This window comes from Lissotriton helveticus, chromosome 8, assembly GCF_964261635.1.
Source record: "Lissotriton helveticus chromosome 8, aLisHel1.1, whole genome shotgun sequence".
NCBI classification, from domain to species: Eukaryota; Metazoa; Chordata; class Amphibia; order Caudata; family Salamandridae; genus Lissotriton; species Lissotriton helveticus.
This window is the reverse complement of record NC_136069.1, coordinates 817,814,836-817,838,399: the sequence shown is the minus strand read 5'-3', so window position 1 is coordinate 817,838,399 and position 23,564 is coordinate 817,814,836.

The following is a 23,564-nucleotide window of genomic DNA, read 5'->3' as shown; positions in this document are numbered from 1 at the left end:
TATGAGTGTTCTGCTTAATTCAGATGCTCTGTCCATCACCACCACCCTTTTCTGAATCGTTTTAGCCACTATAGGAGTGGAAGGGTATGCTCAGACATGAGTCCCTTGCTCACTGCACCATCAGGATTCAAGCAAGCCGGGCCGAAGACGGCTGTAATGCCAGAAACCGGGCCCCGGAAGCTTGTTTCCTTTCCAGTAAAGAATTGGCTTGGTAGTTTGGTCTGCCCTGTTCCCATGATGCACTGGGCCAGGGACAGACTAATTTGCATGTAGCCAGGTTCTGAACTGGGATGGTGCAGTGAGCTAAAAAACAGTGATGGATCAAGCCCTGATCTTTTGACTGGTATGAGTGTTCTGCTTAATTCAGATGCTCTGTCCATCACCACCCCCCCTTTTCTGAATCGTTTTGGCCACTATAGGAGTGGAAGGGTATGCTCAGACATGAGTCCCTTGCTCACTGCACCATCAGGATTCAAGCAAGCCGGGCCGAAGACGGCTGTAATGCCAGAAACCGGTCCCCGGAAGCGTGTTTCCTTTCCAGTAAAGAATTGGCTTGGTAGTTTGGTCTGCCCTGTTCCCATGATGCACTGGGCCAGGGACAGACTAATTTGCATGTAGCCAGGTTCTGAACTGGGATGGTGCAGTGAGCTAAAAAACGGTGATGGATCAAGCCCTGATCTTTTGACTGGGTATGAGTGTTCTGCTTAATTCAGATGCTCTGTCCATCACCCCCCCTTTTCTGAATCATGAACATGGGGTGACATGATTACATTTGGTAACAACTTTTTTGATGAGGTTGCTAAATATTGTGCTAAAATGAGTACTGAACTACCAATGGAAACAAATGAAAAATCAAAATCTGTAGAAAATGTAAATGCCTTTACCTGTGTATCAGTGCAAACTCTTGAAAAATTGAGAGACGTACATGATGGGATGTCAGAAAAGGAGAAGAGAAAGTGGGAAGTAGCAGGATGCAAATAAGACAAAGACGCTTTATGGAGATACACTGATGGCAGGTTTGGTTTGCCTGATTCACTGCTACTGCGGATGCTGAGATTGATGCATGAACCTACACAAGTGGGGCGTGATGGGATGGTGAAACTTTTCAAATATATCCCTAGGTTTGGAGTGCCTGCTTTGATTGAGATAGGGGAACAAACACATATAAAAATGACATCACGAATCTCTTGTGTACTGCATTGATCAGAATAGTTTTGAAAGGCAAACTAGTGGAAGTGTGTGCTTCGATTTACGAAAAGAACTCTGAATAAAAGCAAAGATTAAATGCTCAGAACATGTTATTGTGGATCGCCATGTGGATTCTTGGAGTACGAACTGCAATTCTTGGCAATATTACTGATGATTTGATCTTGGATTACTACTAGTGCTTGGCTGATACCGTACGTTCTATGTCACAGTACGTTCTATGTCTCACTCGGTGCAACTTGCTACACCTTCTGCAAAAACAGAATTGTGTTATGATCTGCAGCCAGGTGAATGCATTCCCATCAAAAAGTAGGTGAGAAAATTCTGGCTTGAGTCAAGGTGGAAGGTACCCTATTAAGTGATCTTGGTGATGGCTGTGAAGTGTGGAGGTTTGCATTATTAAATCAATTCATCCTACACCAAATGAGTGTGTGCTGTGATGAAGAAACGGTAAAACAAACTATTGACGCACATATTCAAAATCAAGTTTGATCAATTGATCCAAAGGGGAGGTGGGGCAAAATCAGGCCCAAGCAAATGAAACTTAAGTAAATTGAGCAGATCAAGGAAATGAAGAAGGTGATAGCTTGATTCAAGCTAATCTGCCTGGAAGTGTAAGAGAGTAGCAGAACAGTGCAATGCCGATCTGAGCCAAGTGGTGCAAAATCAGCTAAAGCTGTAAAAGAAAGTGCTAACAAAGAATCTGAGCTGAGCACTGGAGAATCATGATATGAGATGTTTATAACAGGTGGTGCAACTAGAAGAACAACATGAGAGAGTACCAAACAAGAAGTATATAGTTCCTGAATGGGCGTATATGATGAAGATCAAACTGGATGAAGTAGATTTTGCTTTGAAAGGTCTTTGAGTTTTGTTTGAAGATACTCAAGAGCCACTTTGAAGTGAAATGACAAATGAGCTATGAAAAAAATCAATGCTAAATATGTTTTCTGATGAACAAATAATTTCTAAATCTTTGAAAAAATGAATTTTTCCTCTTTAGAAGTTTTGTGTTTGATAGGTTTTAATTTTTACAAGAACTGTTTTTTCAATTTTTACAACTTTGCTTTGGGGATCACAGTTATTTTGAAAGAAAAGGCTGGAGGAAATACTGTCAAGAAAAAAAAGAAGTTAGATGGCTTTCCAATATTTTTTTATAGTGTTCATTTCGGCTCATTTTTTGGTGTGTTAGTGTTTACATATCCTTCGGTATACATTATTAATAGTTAAATTATTTCAAAAGATAATTTAAATATCATAGTCTAGAACACATAAATAGTTATGGTAGAGAATTTGAGGAAAACTAGCTGTTTAAAAATTATAGAGAAATAATCAATTTGTCTGTTATATTTGTACTCACCTACTTCCATTTCTGAAGGTGTGACATGTGCAATTACCTTTAAGCCACAGTCTGTCCGGTTTCATATACTATTTCCTTACAATGCACCAGAGATATTTTTTTTTAAAAGGTAACATAGATTATGATGTTTCAGTAGAGAATTTTCCTGCTATTAGAAGACTTAAAGCATTTGAACGTTCAAAGAAATCTTTATTGTTTCATAGTATTAACACTATAAGTTATAAAATACGGAATGTGTATAGATTGACTGAAGCCAAACATCATTTTATAAAAGAATATAACATGAAATGGTCAAAAGATACAATGAGAAGCTCAGAAGAAATGAGAATTGAATTGAGGAAAGAGACTGTGATTCAATACTAAACTAAAAAATACACCCTAGTCTTAAAATTTGGACAGAAGGGAATTTGGTTCTGAACCAAATGAAACATGGTTGGTATGAGGAGGGAATAGTGTGTGCAAGTATAATTGCATTATAGAAAGGTTCCATATGTTAGGTAGTGTTAATCTTATGTTTAGAGGCATTTATCATGTTCGCAACAGCACAGCTTATTCTACCCTTTCGCAACGACATACACAGTGGTGGCTTCTCTGCTAAGGCAGAGGAGCGTCACCCCATTGCTTTTTAGCAGTGTGAATAAAGGAAACATAAAATGATAATAACTCGTTGTTATAATTTTAAGTTTCCCTGCTGCTGTAACTCTGCGGGTGGGCGTGGCTGCTCTGCTCTCAGAGCAGGGCAGGGGAGGAGTGGTCAGGCCGTCCAAACATTCATGCACACTTTGCATGTACTCCACAAAGGCTGCATTACAGCCTTCATGGGGACATGCCGAGGCCTCCAGTCCTTGGCTGAGCACCGATTCACGGCGCTCAGACCAAATTGGCTATGGGTAGCCTGGAAGCCGGGTGCTTCCTGCTTTCCTGTTTCAGCCTGAAGAGACGTCGAAGGAGAGATAGGAGGGACACAACAATCTGGTAAATGTTGTTTTCCTTTTTTATAAATAGATGCAGGGAAAGCAGTCGATTGAGTGAACTGCCCGTTTGTGACCAAGGTCCTGTCCCTGATGAAGTTGGGCCCATGTTTACGGTCCTGTATCTTGGCTAATTTTGTAATGCCGTCTACAAAGCTTGAGACCTGAGATCTTATGTCTGACCCAATTACGCAATCGAGGACACCCATCAAGAGTGACCCCTGACTTTGGCGCTGTTCGCCCTTTGTGCTGAACCTCTTGTACAGAAAATCCAGGCAAATTCAGTCAGTTAATAACTTTATTTCGGCCAGCTCGGACCATAAAAGTGCATTATTACAATCATCAATCAAAATAGAGAAAATAAAAAATAAATAACAGTAGGCAGTACAATCATATATGTGCATTTGTTACAGTATAAAAATAATTGCGGACCATTATCCTAAAATCAAGTAAAAAACGACTGTAAAATTCATTTAGGGCTAATGATTATTGGAATAAAATGAATAGTATAATTGAGAAGTAGTGCAAATGTCCCTTTTAAGTAAACTTAGATGAATTTGTTAAAAAAGGGTATACATAAAACTCTCCGCACAGTCACTTCAAAAAGCCCCTGCGCTTATGCCAGATACCATTCAGAAAGCGCGAAACAGCAAAAACAATAGGGGGATGGATATCGTATTTTAATATCCTATAGGCCTCTTGACAGTTCCTGAACCCTAGGTCTCTACATATTGGGGCTAACCATCGTTTGCGTGATAAATAATATGTGGGGCAGACAAAGAACACATGAGTTTCAGACTCTACCCTATGTTTACATGCCGGGCATTCTTCCTTGTTTTCTATGTCCCATTTACTGGTGAGCGTCATTAGTGGAAGGGTCCCCATTCTGAATTGGATGTAAAGTTTTCCTAGCCAGAGTGGGGTAAATCACATCCAGGCACTGTTCTTTTCTGTATTCGGCCTTTACTTGAAGAAACTCTAGTGTCAGCCGACCACCGGTGGCCCTTTCTTGGTGGGTTATTTTATGATGCCTATAAAGCCGCACAAGATCCAACCTGGATATTAGTGGGCACGCTAACTCGGGCATTTTCCAGAGGTCCTGCCTACCTATCTTAGTACAGAGATCCCTTATATGGTTAAGCCACAGTATTTTCTTATTAATTAGGCTAGATTGGACCTCCCTGAGTTGAGCTCTGTAGCAAGACAACTCTGGCGTCGCCCAAAGCCTACGCCAGAATGTAATAGGCCTTATGGCGATCTCTTCATCAATGGAATGCAAACCCAAATCCATACGGAGGGGGACTAAGGGGGTGCTATGAGGGAGGCCCAATAATTGCCTCATGAAATTATGTTCTATTTTCATGAGGTTAGCGGGCCTACAGTGCCCCCACAGCTCATCCCCATATAAGGTGGCCCCCCTGGCCTGGAATTTATATATTTCAATAACAGGGGCAGCTGGCTTGAATGTAGCTGTTCTATGCATTTTCATGATCCCCCCCTACTGTTTGTGTTAACTTTAGACTTGCCTTGGCCAATTGGGTTTCCCGCTCAAGATGTTCTGATAATATAATACCCAGGTACTCAAATTTCCTCACTCTCTCCAGTGGTGTGCCCTCTGGGGAGGTATTTGGGTGGGTGGTTTTGGGGGGATTGAAGATCATAAATTTGGTCTTAGTGCAATTGATCTCCTTGCCCCTTAAATTGCAAAATTCTGCAAGACCATCCAAAGTGCGTTGTATGCCCATTGATGTTTTGGACAGCAACAAAGTGTCGTCCGCGAACAACAACGTAGGAACCCTCCCCGAAACTAGCCTTGGTACATCACTGTCTTTGACACTATTTAGATATTCAATAAGCCCGTTTATGTAAAGGCAGAATAGGGTAGGGGCAAGCACGCACCCCTGACATACCCCTTTTAGACAGGGAAGCGTGCAGAGAGTTCCCCATATTTTCCACATCTTACTTGGGCATAAGTCCCTGTGTGTAGCCTCACTAACACATCAAGGAGGAAAGGTGGAATCCCAAGGTCGCATAATACTTTCCATAGTTTTTCCCTGGGAACTAAGTCAAAGGCAGGCTTCAAGTCGACGAATATGAGATAGAGGCTGCCACCCTCTATACTCACCGTCTTCCAGTAAAGCAGCTGGAGTCTAAATATCTGGTCGACAGTTGATGTACTCGACCTGAAACCTGCCTGATAAGGACTTAGTATCTCCATCTCCTCTATCCAACCCTGTAATCTATCCAAAATGACCCGTCCCATAGGTTTTTGGGTGGTGTCTATTAGACTGATGGGCCTATGGTTTAAGGGTAGGAGAGAGCAACCTTTTTTGTGTATGGGGACTATCTCGGCCCCACGCCAAGGGTCCGGGGGATCCACGCCCTTCAAGATGGCATTAAACAAGGCACACAAGTACGGGGCCCAGATTTCGGTTCCGTCCGAAAGAAATCCCCGGGTAACTTATCTAGGCCAGGTGCTTTATTAGGTTGCAATTTAATAATGGCACGTTCCTCTTGGCCCAGGGTAATATCCCACGGACCTTCCAATCGGTACTCATGGAAGGGCTTCGGAGAGGCAATAGACGCACCCACTTCACTCTGTTCAGCATATAGTGCCCCAAAGTGTGCTTCCCAAACTTCGGGCGCTATATTGGGTTCTAGGGCAGGTCGCCCTCCCCTGTCCACAGAACTTACTATTGCCCAAAATGTTTTCAAATCTTTATCATTCAAGGCAATCCTAAGGGCTTCCTCCTTCTCCCCAGTTTTTCTTTTCTGTTTGGGTAGTCCACTTATACCTTGGCCTACACTGCTTGATTGCTAGCCTATCCTTTGCCTTCACTGCCTTTAGCAGGTCCAGTTTAGCTTTGCGGCAACTTGCATTAAACCAAGGATACTTGGAGTCATTATTTTCCCTTGGCTTTCCCACCGGGTAGAATGCATCAAGCAATTTTGCCGTTAGCTGCTCATGGATTTTTAGGGGCCTGTCCTGTATCCCTGTTTGGGAGTCGCCTCCTCCTACCTCCCCCCATTTCGATTAGTAATGGTAGTGCCCGTTGTTATATATTGGCCAGTTTAGTTAGGGATTTCTGAATATGACACCATCTCACTCTCCGCCTATTGTTAGATAAGGTTAGTGCATTTTGCTCTCTATTAGGCACTGGTAGAGGGTTAGACATACCCATACTCCCTGAGTCATTACTAGAGCATTATGGTCGCTATCTTGCCTCTGGAGAATATGGAAGTCAAACATACTATCCCAAGGGCTAGTTTCAACCAGAATGTAATCAAGCAATGAGTTCTGCCCCTCTCTATTAAACGTAAACTGGCCCGGTCTATCAGATTTGGTCCTCCCATTACATGCCCTCAATGAGACGGCCAGAGTAAGGGAGTTCAGTTGCATGACCAGTGGCGTCCAAGCTTTGACTAGTGGAATCTGTGGATCGGGTATCGACCAATAGTTGTCCTCCTCAGTGGGCCTATCTAAAGTTGGATCAAGAAGAGGCTCGAACTGGCAATTAAAATCGCCTCCTATAATCAATATAACTGCTGGATCCAGAGTTGATATGAGATGTCCCAGGTTCTCTATGGCACGTGATTCTTGCCTATTATACACAGGTCTAGAGTAGACATTAATTAGGGCTATTTGTGCCTTTGAGGCGAGTGTTAGGAGAACACATTGCACGTCGTCGGTATTAGTTGGAATCTGCTTGGCTTTAACGCCAAGGTGTATACCCACCCAAATAGTTGAACCACCTGACGGTCTCCCCCTCCCCTTCGTGGTAGCCAAGATGTTAAAAGAAGCAAAGCCTACTCTCTGATATTCTTCCCTGGCCCACGTCTCCTGAAATAAGCAGACATTATAATTGTCTACAAAACATCCCCAATCTGGACAGGGTAATTTGTTCCTAATTCCAGCCAGATTCCAGGACAGGAATCGGGTTACTATCGCCCTGTACTCTGGCTCTCCACTGTACCTCAGTGCCCCTGTCACACAGGCCAGCAGATCACCGGGATGGGATCCATGAGGAATGCCATCTTCCTCACTCAGTTCTCCAGTAGAGTCCCTCAGGACTACTAAAGATGATGCGTCCAGGGCTCCCCCTTCCTGGGTAATCATTGATGGTGAACCAGAGAATGGAGCACCATCTGCATAGCTCCCCCCAACTAAAAAAGGGTCCACAAAAGTCCAATGCTACCCTCTGTGTCTGCCGCAGGATTATGGGGTTTTCCTATCCTGATACTCCCCGCCCAGTCAGTTCATCTCCTCAAGACCTTCATACCTGTTATTCACCCTAATGTTGAATTGGGGGTACCTACTATACAGGTCCCATCTTCTCTCCTTTACAATCTCAGGGCCCATTTTTTGCATTATCAGTGCTACACTGTCTGTTAGTATTTTGTGTTGCTGAGGATATAAAAAATCTAGAGATCGGAGACTGATACCTGTTGGGGCATTCTGCTGATTGGTTGGAGTGTGGAGTAGATTTCTGAAAGAATTAGGACTTTTAAAGTTAATGATGACACATTTGCCTAGTTCTTATTTCCTGCGGGTTTCCACCCACCCTACTCTTCGCACCATGATTATTTCCCCTGATCTGGCATGCTCGAAGCGTTTGTATCTTGCAAGCCAAAATAGGCATTTATTTGTAAGTTTGAGTGGGGTCTCTCTCGCATTGGGTGCGATTGGTGGAGTTCCTGTTAATATGACAACATTTGGGGCACATGCCTGGGGGAGATTAATGTGGGGTAAGTTGGTTTCACCAGGAGTACTCCCAGCAACTTGGTGAGCATGCTCAACCTGCCCACTCCTGTTGTTATTGGTGCTCAATGTTGGGAGATTAGGACTATTGCTACATCTTGCGACAGGGGGGCTGTGCTCTGTTCTCGAGACCTCACTGGGGTTACCATTGTTCTTTGCATATCTACTTCTCTCTGCCCCACCATCGCATGTAGTAGGTGGACCCTCCATGGTACGTTCTCCCCCTACTGCTTGTATTAATGGTAGAGTGACCCCCATCACTGCCACTTTCCATCCCTCCCTTTATATTCTTGGTGGTAGGATTAAGCTGTGCGGCAATTCCTACAACCCCCTTTGCCATTGCTTTCTCAAGTTTATCTAATCCTGTAATTAGAGGTGCCCGTTCAGTTCTAAGTGTGTCCCTCACTATGACGTGTAAAGTGTCCATTAGGTCGCGTGCCCATGGTGGGTAGAGAGTATCTCCACTGGCAGATTGGTGTGTAACCTCTTCAGGATCATGCCCTATACTCTTATCCTCTATAACCACATTCTCCCCACAAGGTTTTTTTTTGCTAGGGCCAGCCTCCACGGTTGACTTGCGTTTGCCATTCTTAGGGGCAGTTGTGGATGATCTACCCTTGCGCAAGACCTTTTTTGGAGGAATATCCTAGGTGGGCGTCTTGTTTTGTACAACCTTTGGTGGTTGGGGCTTAACTACTGATGTAGGCGGGTCCGCTGTTTGTATAAATATATCTGGAGTAAGTGACAACCTCCGCTCTGTTAATTCCATTTCTGTATTGACCACCCCAATAGACCTCTGTAGCATTCTATCTATCGATGTTTGTGGCAATAGAGGAACAGGACCAGTTTTGTTTCTACTTGGGCCCACGCTTTTCCCCATTTTTCCACTCCCTAACTCTTGATTCATAAGTCCAGTTTAACCACAGACGTAAATAGAAGAAGTGCACTACCCAGAATAACTTTTTTTCCCCACTACCCGCGACACAGCAGTCCACAGTTTTGTGGCCTATAATCAGAATATAAGTGAGACAAAGCTGATATAGTCTTATGCCATCTTGACCATGTAGCACTGTGTCAGGGCCCAATAGTTACTGCCACTAAGTCTATACCTCAAAGTCTGTGTGGGGGGGGGGTAGAAAGCTTACCCGCTCTTTTCTTCACCTTGCATACGCTGGTAGCAACTGCCCAGGGGGGTGTCCCAGCCCAGCCTCTTCTGGCCTGTGACGGGCGCGGATGGGCCCGCCCTTGGCCCGGGCTTCGTCCGGGCACGCGCGCGCACGTCCCGTGCTGCGGGAGCCCACGAGCGTTTTTAAAGCGCACTGACGCGGTGGTAGGCGCCAGTGAGGGACTCTGGGAAGTGTAGTCCCCGTCGCTGAAATGGCGGCAAACGTGGCAGAGGTTTAGTCGTTGCAGTCCCCCCAGGGCTGTTCTTGCAGGACAAGCAGGGCAGGTGGTGGCAAAAGCTTCATGGAGTTCCCGCGCTGCGGGAGCCCACGAGCGTTTTTAAAGCGCCTCCTAGCACTTTCGCACTGACGTGGTGGTAGGCGCCAGTGAGAGACTCTGGGAAGTGTAGTCCCCGTCGCTGAAATGGTGGCAAACGTGGCAGAGGTTTAGTCGTTGCAGTCCCCCCGGGAACGTTCTCGCAGGACAAGCAGGGCAGGTGGCGGCAAAAGCTTCATGGAGTTCCCGCGCTGCGGGAGCCCATGAGCGTTTTTAAAGCGCCTCCTGGTGCTTTCGCACTGACGCGGTGGTAGGCGCCAGTGAGATACTCTGGGAAGTGTAGTCCCCGTCGCTGAAATGGTGGCAAACATGGCAGAGGTTTAGTCGTTGCAGTCCCCCTGGGACTGTTCTCGCAGGACAAGCAGGGCAGGTGGCGGCAAACGCTTCACAGGGGTCAAATTCAGACATGCAGGAGCTTCCTATGGGTAACATTCTACAGAAGCACAATAGGGCCCCTGTGATGATAAGATGCAGAGAGGCACACCCTCACTCCTATCACATTCATGACATTCATAACACAGTCCGTTAGCATCCATCAGCCAAATACCTTTAAAAAGTCAGTGTACAGACCACCAGAGAAGACCAAATTGTTTAGTGATTATGATGAAACATTCAATGATTGTATACAAGCATATTTGTTTTAGTTGTGTATATATATATTGTTTTTATACTGTGATGTCCATGCTGTATAGCAAGCCTCAAAAACATCCTCGCCATTCTCTATATATTTTAGTCAACAAGTTGTTTACTTATAGGTTGTTTTTTTTGGACATCATAAGAACTTACGTGATGAAATGCGGTCTTCTGGTTCACATTCAGTTTCTATATTCACCGTCGCATGTTTCAGTGTGAAACCCGAATGCAGTCAACCACCTTGTTCTCGACCCAAGGGAAAATAAAAGAATGGGGGCCAACAGGAGACAACTTCGGGAAAAGATAACCTATAACAGAAACGGGCTACATTACTAACAAGGTACTCATATTCAATAGAGGACGTGAACTCAATTGGACAACAGAGAACATTAAACATAACAGAGTTTAGAAGAAATATTGGGAGGATAGGTACCTGCACCGGTGGGAGATAAGTACCTATACTACACCATGCTATAAGAGGTTAAGTAGCAAAAACTCATGGGCGAGACTAAACATCAATGTGAGAGGACACTGAAAGTATACCAAATAGAAAGACAGATAGATAGTATACCCAGTATTGCCTTAAGATGATGGGAATGAAACAGAGATCTTAAGTGTGATAGCCACTGTATAGATCCCATATACACCACACATGATACCCAAATGCTAAGGCAAAGGAGACCAGTCAGTCCTACAATTTCTGAGCGCTGATCATTTGAATAATAGAGAAGCAGAGGATGAGACTAATATAGACGGCCAAGGTAAAGTACATAGATCCAGCTACACTATGAGGAGCATAGGATCAACTATGATGAAAGAAACGGGGTAAAAAATAGTGCAGGGTGTTATGCATTACATGACTGAATGGGAGTGGGGGGGGATACTTGCCTCACTGGGTGAGTACAGGGGCCAGGGACCCCTTCTTTACGGGAGTGAAGAGGGCCAACAGATATGAAAAGTAGTACCAGTCCTTTAGGCAGTGTCCACTTCTTAAGAGGAAATGCTTCGAAGGGTATCCTCACATCCGTTCACTTGGATTTGTTACATCAGAAGACAGGATAGAGGAAAATCTATTGAAAAAAATGGAATCCAGAGAGACAAACTAGGAGAGTAATAGCCCCTAGGCTAGAGTGCCAGTCAAGACTAACGCAACCCCCTAGGCCAGGAATTTAGGAAAACATAAGATGACTCTGGAGTAGCCATATTAGGGCAAGTTATCAAGTGTGCCAAATACTCAAAATGAAGGCTAATATCGGGTGTATAACCTAGGAAAATGTTGGTATCTGTCACTTAAAGATAACCCCTTTGACAGGCCATCTCCTGACACATATATCTCGGGGGAGAAAAATATTTAGACAGTCCTTAGTTACACACACAAAGCAACTGGAATATTTAGAAAGATTAGGGGGGTGAGCACTTTTTTTAACCATTATCAAAAAGGGGGGGGGGGGGTTACTCTTTTAGCCTCTTAGATATCCAAAGATCACTCACTTATTGTGACATGCTTCATCATCAGTGCCTATCCACACCCTGGTAGGATGATACCACCAGGGTGGACTCAACCTTTTTAACACCTCGCCTCTTCTGGACACTCCTTTTAATGACCTCTATAGATGGGGTTGATTAGAAATTTTTTGGATGGTCAACTGTCTCAAATTGAGCTTCTTACTGAGACTTCTATATGTGGTTAGGGTTCTCCTCCTCCGGATTCCCAAACCAGTAGTCACACTCATCAAGAAGATATGGACCTTTATATGGAATAACAAACCCCCTGGGTGACTAAAGCGGCCCTCTATTGTTCTTCGTGCAAGGGTGGGTTTGGAGTTCCGAATGTTGCTTGCTAGATTATGACTGCCCACATTGTTCCCGTGCTGGACTGGATCTCTGACCCCGCTATGCTCTGGGTTCAATTAGAACAGATCTTGTGCATGCTCCCTCTTAAGCATTTACTATGGTTACCATTATGCAGCTTTCCCTCTGTTCGCACTTTGTTGTCCTCTACCTTATCCACCTTACATCATTGGAGACAAGCCACCTGCACTTGACAGTTTAGGCTATACCCCTCCCACACACTCCAGTTCTTGGTAGCCCAGATTTTCTACTGGATATACTGGACGGGAAGTTCCACAGGTGGAGTAGGTTTGCAGACCTCACCCTTCAAGACTTATATGGAGAAGGGGTCCCCAAGACCAGGGACTAGTGTACGACCAACTTCTCACTACATTGCACTGACTTGTACAGAGTGACGCAGTTGACCCAATGGGCTCACCAGGCTACACTTTCGGGGAGGGGGAAGGGTGGGTACACAGGAGATGCATTCGCTAGAAGATATTCTGAGTGGAGATACAAAGGGAAAGTGATTTCACATTTCTATAAAGCATTGAAAACCCCTCTAAACGTTACTAAGGTTGTATATATTGTACAGTGGTTACAGGATCTGAGTATGGAAATCAACAAGGGTGACTGGGGTGCAATATGGCAGAGATTGTCTAAGACCTCTATGTGTAGTGCCTATAAATTGTTCATTTCACTCGTATCTCACCCCGGCTCGCCTGCCCCACATAATGGGGACGGGTGACAGGTATTGGCGGAGATGTAGGCCTCTGGCACACATATCCAATTTTTTGAAGCAGTTGTTCCATCAAACTCTGAGATCCTGCAAGCTACTCTCAATCCCCACTCCCTTCAGGCACTCCTGGGGGTGCCAGATGAGACTCTACCCGCTCACCCCCCATTCAGGTAAACGGATTACACATTGTTTTCTGGCTGCAAGACTGGTGATTGCCTTGAAATAGAAAGGCCAAGTGATCCCTACAATGGCTTTGTGGTTGGTCAAGATTTGGGATTTTAATGCTATGGAGAGTTTGACAGCCACGGTATGAGACCCAAAGCCGCCCTTTGGCAAAATATGGACACCCTTCTTGACAAATGTCACGCCCCAAAGGTCTGATAGCTACGGGGTGGAATTTGTTGAGTTGGGGAGCAAAGGAAGAGGGGAGAGGAGGGTGTTGCTGAAATGCTCATTTATTTAATTTGTGATTTATAGAGCGAGAATGTGACCCGTTAGGGTATCAGATCACTTTACTAGGCTAGGCAAGATGTTTACAAAAGTTCAGAACAGACAAAATCATGTAAACGTTTTACCGTGATAAAAAGGATATTGCAATGAGAGGGAATAGGCAACATGGGTACAACTTAAGGGAGAAAAACAAACATTAGTGGGAGCAGAGACAGACTGCATGACACCAGTCTCTGCCAGTGATAGTGAAGTACAAATGAAGCAAAAGGAAATAGCAACAACCATGATAAAATACATTGCATAGGCTATTTCAAGGAAATCCCGATTGGCATACACTGGTAGAGATTAAGAAGAGAGCATATCGCCTTGGCAGCTGAGCTGTATATGCACTGAGAGTGTTAAAGAAGGAATTTGCCCATTAGGAAAGTTGTCTCTACCTTTTTGAATCTAGACATGCAAGGTATTCTTCTGACATTGGGTGGCAGCAAGTTCCAGATTCTGTGTGCGACCCCAGAGAAAGCTCTGTTGTATGTTTTCTTCTTCCGGAAGAGGGGAGGTTTCAGAACAAAAGCCCTGGCAGACCGGGAGTGCCTATCTCCTCTGGAAACCACGATTTTCTGTGCGAGATACGCTGGAGAGTTAGAGTGTGACTCTTTGTGTGTGAGACACGTCAATTTGAGTTGTATTCTGGCTTCGTATGGAAGCCAGTTCAGCACTTTGTGGTGCAGAGAGATGTTGTCGAATTTATTTGAACCGGTTAAGAGTCTTGCAGCTGCGTGAGACAAGCTTTTAGGGGAGCCGTTTAGATCTTGGGTAGGCTGGAGAGGGTTTAGCATCCGTACTCTATGCTGCAAAAAACTAGTGCCTGAACTGCCATTTTAAGGTCCGATGTATCTAGGAATGGTTTAAGTGTTCTCAGGTAGCTCAGGTGAAACCTTGCATTTTTGGTCAGTGTGTTTATGTGGACTCTCATATTCAAGTTCTTGCCAGTGTGATTCCTAGGGATTTTGCTGAGTCCACTATGGTCGGGTTGCAGTTCACAGCAGTGATCAAGTTGGTCCATTCCAGTATGTCAGTTAAACTTTTAGGAGAGGAGATTAGCAAGAGTTCATGTTGGGATATGCTTGTCCGTGTTCATTTTTTACCTGTTTCTTTACTGTAGTTTACACTGAGATCATCACCTGTATCCAACAAATGTAAGACTATTTCTGTGACTACTTATACATCACATTGCTAGCTTCTAGTGGAAAAACATATTGTTTTTGTATGTGTAATTTTGTAGACTTTATGTTTTAATGAAAGTGAAAATACAATTGTTAAAAAAAGAAGTATATTGACAGCCTGACTAAAATTGTAAATTACATTTACCCATAAGGAGAACCTTGGATCTGGGAAAAGAGAGGTTCATTGATTAGTGGAATTGGCAAAGATATATTAATACAGATTATTGTTGCAGTAATATTACTTCACTGCCTGAATTAGCACTGTCACCTTCTGTGCAGGAAGCTCTCCTGGTTTCAATCCTAAAATCCATTCGAGTAGGTAATAATGGGCGCTCCTCAAATCCAACCACAATAGAGCAATCACTCCTCTATGAAAAATTAATGAGGCAGAAAAGTCACTCTAGAAGAGCCAGTCAAATCTTGAGCTACTAGAGGACAAACTAAAGATGAAGTTGGATGACTTTTAAAACAAAGTAATAATAATTTTTGGTACTTTCTTGGACCTGCACAAATAAAATGCACAAACGTAGCATATGAAGTGCGATCACCTGGGCTTTTCCCACCTAGCCCTTCAACCCATGTGGTTCAAAGAACTGCTTTTATGTCATAAAATGTCCCCATGTCATACCATCAGCCAAATTATATTCCAAAATTTGGAATGAGTCACGCCACCTAGTAAAGTTTGTGATAGGGATAAGTTATTAGCAATGCAGGACTACCATTGAATACAATGCTTGAACTCTCCTTTTGCTTTGAATAATAAGATAGGTCTCAGAGTTTCATTTAAATTTAACATGGATTATTTCACATGACAGTGACTTAAGAAAAAAGGTGACCTATAAATTAGATACAATTTTGGGGCAACAGTAAGGACAGAATGAACAGCAGAGGGCTGTCAATAAGGATTTTGGGCTAGATGTACATAGAATCAGATTTGCGATTACCTAATAGCAATTTTTGCGATTGCCTATTAGAAAATCGCAAGCAGCTATGTACAACCTTATGTTTTACACTGTTTGTGATTCCCAGTGGATTGCAAATTGACCTACCTCATTAATACCCATGAGGTAGGTCACAATTTGCGACCCATTGGGAATCACTTAGAACACAGGGTTGATGGCCTGCGCGGGCCTGCAGAATACCATGTCTGTGTTTGCTTTTTAAAAAATGGAGCCCGTTTTCCTCAAAATAAAATAGGATGCGTTTCAGAAACTAAAATTATGTTTTCTTTTCATTTTTAAAGTGCAGGCTGTGGTCTGTGGGACCACTGCCTGCTCTTAAAACACGTTTTTGGACACATTCAGAAAAGAGAAGGGCTCCCCTGGGCACCCCTTCACCTTTGCAAATGGGTTACCACCTACTTGAAGTAGGTAGTAAAAAGTGAATGCTTTGCAAGCTGATTTCTGTTGCAAAACATTCACTTATACCACTGTGAGTCGCTATTAACACTCCCCTTCCTAATACCGATTCGCAAACCCATTTTGCAATTCAGTAATAGGTTACCTAATTGCAAAATAGGGTTTGATACATGGTAAAATATTATTTTCCATGTGCAAAAGACCTGATCCTGTGAATCGGGCTGTTTGTATCATGCAAATAGCTACATACATCTGGCCCATCATTCTGTGTCATGAGTCTACATAAAAGAGAAGAGAGATGGCAATTTTGGCATTGTCAGATGGCGGCACCTCTACAGAATAAGCCAGAGATAAAGCCAGAAATGATGGGAATTTAATCCAGATAAGGATTTTTTTTAGTATCAGTATTAGGCAAAGAGAGAGAAGGACTTACATTTAGTATGAGGAGATTCGTCTGAGGTATGAATAGGTAATGTTGATAACAGATATCGAAATAAGCGGGAAATTAGACTATTCCCGAGTTGAAAGAAATGATGTGGCAACTTCAGGCAACAACCAACGGGGGGGATTGTTATGTCTGACTTATGTAAGTAGTTATGAATGATAGCTCAGGGCATAGAGCAATAGATGTTGGAAGGACATCATAGAATAAGAAGGCGAGGAGGAATATTTATGGGCGAGAGGCGCTTTATATGTAATGAGAAATAAGTGTTTGATGAAGAGTGTCTAAAATGGGAGGAATGAGTCAGTGACAGGTGGGAATAAATAGGTAAGCCATAAAAAATATCTGTAAAGCCACTAGCGAGGCGGCGTGTAACAATCGTCATGGTGTAGGTTGGCGGCCTGCTCTTTACAGAGAAGAAAGAATGGAAAGCTCAAAAGGATGTTAGTTTGAAGCAGAGCAGTGAACATACACTGGTTATATTTAGGCACTGATTTATAAAGTAATACACTGTTGTTTACCTTTCAAAGCAACTTAATTGTAATATGCCCAAGTAGTTTTTTTTGCCTGCGCTTAGCAGTTCCCATCCTGAAATGTACTGTGACCTGTGGCACCCGTGGGTGGACTGTTTCATCCATTCTGGTGCCTTGGTGATCCGACTGAACGGTGGATGGGGAGACGGTTTGTAGACCTTGTTTCGGCACGGCAAGCAAAGATTGAGCCAGACCTCCTGGGGCCATGCTGCTGAGTGAGAATGGGACGGCCTGGAATCGACTCTCAATCAGGGAGCGGGTCTGCTGGTGCTTGGGGGGGAGTGCTGAGGGGATGTGCTCTGGCCTTACCCAGCCCAGAATGAGAGGAGTGGTGCCCCAGATGGAAGATTATGTCAGGAGATATGGAGGGAGGCCCTATTGGTGCGTGTCCCACTGGCAGCGATGGCTCCTCCGCTAAGATGGAGAAGCGTCACCCCTCTGCTCAGTGAGCAGTAGTTAAAGGAAAACTAAAATTAGAATAACCAACGTTATTAGGATTTTAGTTTTCTGTATCCTGGTGCGAGGCGGGGCTGACAGAACAGGGGCCAGAGGGAGAGTGGTTTGCCCACTCCAAGTGCACATGAATGTTTGGCCAGCTGTTTCGGGCTCACTTAGCATAATCTCCACCCATGCTGCATTACAGCCTGGGTGGAGAATGTGCCCAAGCTCCCATTCCCCGTGAGCGCCGAACCACAGTGCTCAGACCAATCATAACGCTGCATTGCAGAGTTGTGATCGGCTAGGGGAGTCAGGAGAATGGGTGCTTCCTGCTTTTGAGGAGCCAAAGAGGAGCAAGAGGGTGCATCGGCCAGCCAGCAGGTAAGTGTTTTTTTTTTCTTTTTCATTTACCACCCCCACCCGCCACCCCGTTAAATAGCGGCTGCCACTTCTGCCCTCTCTGTAAAAGCAGAGTGGCTGACTAGAGGTGAGGACCCATTAAATGGGGCAGTGATAAACTGGTGCAAGCTACAGGAGTTCTTTCATGAAGGAAAGGAACTGGTACTCAGGAGAATGTGTCTGAATTTGGATGCTCCCTGAAGTAAACAAGGAAGAGAATATGCCCCTGGTGGTAAGAGCTCTCGCCCACTGAGCAAAACAAGATAGGTCTGTAACATAACAATATAACTCCCCATGATGGGGTGGGCACAGTGCTGCTAGCTTTCATGGAGAATACAGTAGTGCACATAAATACCCCATGGTAGTTAATGGGCATATAAGTGCTGCTCGTGAGTCAGCTTTGAACAAGCCCACCTGGGGTCACATTACACATAAAGCGCATTTTCATTGTTTGCGCCGGGCAAAGGTGCGCTCGGCGTAAACAATGAAAATGCACCCTTTTACGATGAATGTGCTGCCCCCGGGTAGCTGCTAACTTACTCTGCGCCCAGGGCAGCGCATTTAGGTGAAAAACAGCGTGGCTGCATTACAGCCGCTCCGTGTTTTCACAGTGAAGGCCTGCACTTTTGGGGCCGTATTACATAAAGTGCCCCCGGGGGCGCAATGGGCCTTTGCGCCCGCTTTGCGCGCTCCGGGGCACTTTGGGGTTACAGAAGAGGCAGCAAATGCTTATGTGGCCCCTTCTGTAATAACAATAGCGCTGGTGCACATAAAGCGCCAGCACTATCTTCAATGGGGCATTTCTTTATTTGCTGGGGTGTGTCCAATGCAAATGAAGGAATCCCTTTGTCTCTGCGCCCACGCGGTATTTCCGACATGGGCGCAGAGTCAAAAAAGCCCTCAGGAGGTGCACTGATGGTGTGCCACCTGAGATCAGCCCTCTGCAGAAGGCAAAGGGAGTCCTATGGACCCCCCCAGACCTCCCCTTGTAGGGAGTTGCAGTCACTGACTGCACCTTCCCCCAGGGGGATCTCTATCTCTGTAGTGCAGGCAGTAACCTGTGGTTTTAAAGCAGCCTGGCAAACTCAGGCATACTGAGTTTTTATGCCCAAGTCAGGCAGCAGTAGTCTTTTACCACTGTAAAAATTACGTAAAGTAAGTTTAAAGATCTGCCAATTTGCTGCTCCCATAAGTCCTTAGGAGAGGAGCGTCAGGAGCTTGGAGCCAAGTGATCCTGTGGAAGGAAGTGGGAAAGTCACGGCTACACTGCCACATAGGAACTCCCGTGGATGCACATACTTATTGGGCACTTTTACACATCCTATAAAGACTTTTGAGGCCCCCTTAGAGTCCCTTAGAGCCTTTAAATTCTTAGGGGGCTTTTGAGGCAGCGCTAGCAGACCTGTTCCTGCAGCCCCTGTGAGTACTCACGTAGGTCTGTTGAGAGTTCTGTCTTCCACAATGGTCCCGCCATTCTGTCCTCCAGCAGCACCCCCCCCAGCCGCCTCTGTCGCCTCTCAAGCGCCTGCGGAGGTCAATGTAGAGCTATTTTTGCATATTTTTGTTCTGCTTTTCTACAGTGGAATATGTGTACCTACTGTGTGTATCAGGGGCCTGAGTTTGATATATGCAGAGTTGTTGTAGTTTTTTCCAATGGTACATTCCACCCACCCCTTGCCAGTGTTCACCTTGGTATGCCCCACTAGAGCTCACCTTAGAATGTTGGATCCTCAAGAGCTGTGAGCTGGTTTAGCAGTGGAGAGTGGATGGTCAATAAAGTTGCAGCTGAAGAATTCCTGTGTCATTCATCTTTTCAACACTGGCGACGACCACGGCGAAGGGGGCAGTTTTGACCATCTCCCCTCTGAGTACTCTCTCCTATCCGTCCGCTGTCACTTCCTTCAGAGATCTCCGTGTTTTCCTGTGGAGTGTTCCTTGCCTCATGTTCAAGAAGTGAGTGTTTCTGACACAACCTCCATATCGGCGGAGCTTTCAATGAGACTGAAGTAACCCTGACCTTTGCACTTCCTGCGGAGGCGTGCTGTGCTATCCTGCGCATCCGTTGTGGCATTTTCTTGGCCTCACACTGGATCTCCGTGGGAACTGAGCCTGTTGTCTGGTGAGGGAGTGCTAATTTCGGGGAGACTGCTCCTGCTGCTTTTGTTTCTCTAAACTATAGTTTCAGGCTAGCCAGCGGTGGATGTATGTTCCTCCATTTCTCTGAGCGCTGCTCCTGTCATTCCTGTCAGAATCCTCCCTGACTCCCGTGGAGGCTTATTGTATACCTGCGATACAAAAGGGGATGATGGACGGAGCGTTTGAGCAAATCAAACACTCACCCCCAGTCAACTGATCTGGGTTTAATCCATCACCATTCTTTAGCTCACTCTGCCACCCCAGTTCAGACATGGCCATATGCAAATCAGTCTGACCCTGTGCCTCATGGGAACAGTCCAGCCCGAACTGCCAAGCCATGTCTTCCCTGGACCGGAAACAAGCATCCCGGGACCGGTTTCGGATTCATAATCCTCATCAGCCAGGCTATCTTGAATCCAGTGGCAAAGTGAGCAAGGGACTCACGTCTGAGCATACCCTGCCAACTTAGGGTGAACAAAGCGATACAAAAGGGGATGATGGACGGAGTGTTTGAGCAAATCAAACACTCACCCCCAGTCAACTGATCTGGGTCAGACCTTTGTACTTCCTGCGGAGGTGTGCTGTGCTATCCTGCGCATCCATTGTGGCATTTTCTTGGCCTCACACTGGATCTCCGTGGGAACTGAGCCTGTTGTCTGGTGAGGGAGTTCTAATTTCGGGGAGACTTCTCCTGCTGCTTTTGTTTCTCTGAACTATAGTTTCAGGCTAGCCAGCGGTGGATGTATGTTCCTCCATTTCTCTGAGCGCTGCTCCTGTCATTCCTGTCAGAATCCTCCCTGACTCCCGTGGAGGCTTATTGTATACCTGCGGCGCCAGCGGATTACTTTGTGCATTCCGGTCCGGATTCCCACTTGTACTGATTAGTCACATCGCTCGTGACGCTGGGGAATAATTGTGTCAGGAATCCCATCCTGGCAAGCTTCGGAGCACGTTGTGTGGTGGCGTGTCGGCGTTCTTTGCCTGAAGCGTTCCAGTGAAGTTTCCCTCCTTGCATTTTCCAAGTCTTTGCCACCTCGGGTAGCGTCTAACGAAGAAGCGTTCCCCGGTTCCCCCTACGGACTTGTTTTGAACCTGCCAGCCATCTGTACGTCGTTAGAAGCTGCCTATCAGGTTCCGACTGTTCAACTTCAAGCTGTCATTGCGGCATTTCATGGCTATTCCGTCCTCCCTGTCAACCTCCGGTGCCTCTCTGAGGCGCTCAGCGGTTGTTCCCTCGTCAGACGCCAACTTGGAAAGCCTTCTGCTGTGAGAGTGTCGCAGCGCAGGAATCCTTCTTCACCCGGTGAACTTCCTCCCAGTTCATGTCAGCCTTCATGTCAAGGAGAGTAGGATTCCCCGGCAGTCATTCCTGCTTGTACCACACTGCACTCATGTGGCCTTTTCTAATATTGTCTCAGTTTCCACATGGACATGTTAGTAGGTAGGACTCTTCCTCCCGGTGCAGCAAAGTAAATTTAGCATTTGGCAGCGGACCTTTATTTTGTTCCTGGCTACATTGCTACGGACTGGACTCAAGGTACTGTAGACGTTTTTGACTCACGTTGATAGTGCAGTTTGAGCCACCATCCCCTTTCCACCCCTCTGTTCATTCCCCTGCCTTTAGGGTGGGTCTACACCGTTGCATTCCTAAGGGAAAGGATAGGGGTCCCTGTTCCTGGTGGGTTTCCTTCCTCCATATTGAATGTGCCTCCATCTGTCTTATCCTCCTGCATGCTCAGAGTGTTCGGGGCACTAAATTTGGCTGGTGCATGTTAATCCTGTACGTTTTTAGAGTGTTATGATTGTTATGTTGGGTTCTGCATATACAATTCATTATAGTGCAGCTGGTCTACTGCGTCATAAATTATTCCTTTGTTCCTAGTGATTGCTTTTTTTTGTTTTTAACTTCCTTAGCCTTCCCCTGCCTCCTCTGTACGGTTGCCCCTTGCATTAGACTGTTGCGTCAGGTGCATTCCAAGGGGTTTTACCCAGCCTTACTACTCTTACTCCTCCTGGGGCACTCCTCCCATCGCTTCTCCTTGTGCATCCATGATGGCAGCGGCAAGCATGAGTCAACCCCCCCTTCCTAAATGAGATAGGGGAACCAGAAATATGCTGGAAGGAGTGGTTCAAACTTTTTGAATCCTACATCATTGCCATGAAAGGATTACATCCTTGCGGAAACAACATATCCTCCTTCATAATTTAGGGGTTCAAGGAAGGAAGATATATGAGACACTGCCTGAACCTGTTGGGAGAGAGGAAGGAGGAGATGTTGATCTGTTTATGTGCACTGTAGAAAAATTAGAGGCGCATTTTGGAGATAAGATAAATGTGGTACTAGAACGTCATACGTTTTTTAACAGAGTGCAGGGGAAACAAGAGTCTGTCCAAAACTATATTGCTGCCTTGTGGGGGCTTACACAGTTGTGTGAATTTGGCAATCTCACTGATTCCCTTATAAGGGATCAATTGGTGCGTTGCACTAACAACCCTTGTATTCAAAAAAAGCTTTTAGCTAAGAACCCCTGCTTGAGAGAAGCAGTTGAGATTGCGAAGTCAATTGAACACACTGCCAAGTGTATAAAGGAAATGAAGCCTAGCAGTGATGCGGTGGCTACTGTCAACGACAATGAAGAAGAAGCAGATGTTTACAAATTAATAGGTAAAGAAAGTGTGAGTAAGAAGACTAACAACAAAGAAATCCACCTCAAATGTTTTAGATGTGGTAGCAGCAATCATTTTGCTAATTTTCCTCAGTGTCCTGCGAGGAACGTTACCTGCAAAAATTTGTAGCAGAAGGGAGCATTTCGCCAGAGTGTGCAGGGAAGGGGGTAGAAGGGGGTAGAAAAGGGGGAAGAGTGTACAACAAAGAAGTTAAATGTGTGATAGCTGGTGAGAAAAAGTTTGTACTGCAGCTCAAAAGTAATGCTGGTTCTGTCAATGCCATTTATCCCATGTGTGAGGTTCTACTGAACAATAAAAGTATGACCATGTATGCTGATTCGTGATCCCCCTTCACGCTACTCAACAAGGAAGATTATGAAAGTCTGGGAGAACAAGGGGTGACCTCCTTACAGAAACCTGACATTTCCCCCACGGGCTATAGTAAGGAACCGATGCCACTCATGGGGATGAAGGAAATGAGAATACAATTCAAGAATAGAGAAGCTTATAGTAAGATATACATAGTTGAGTCTGGATCTAACCTGCTGGGATGGCAGCAGCAGAAGGATTTAGGCATCATCCTAGACCCTAACAGCAAAGAGCAAGTACTACTCACAGAAAAAGTCCATGGTGGCGATACCATTTGTGAAGAGTTCCCGGGTCTATTTCAAGAAAAACTTGGCTGTCTACATGAATTCCAGCATAAGATCAAACTCAAGTCGAATGCCAAGCCAGTGATCCACAAATTGTGCCCTGTACCAGAACTCATGAGGGAACCTTTGGAAAAGGAACTGAACAAATTGTGTCACATGGGAGTCATACAACCAGTGGATTGCTCAGAATGGTTGGTCCCAGTGGTTATAGCGGCCAAAGCCAATGAAGTTGGAATTTGGTTATGTGTAAACCATCACAGCCTTAAC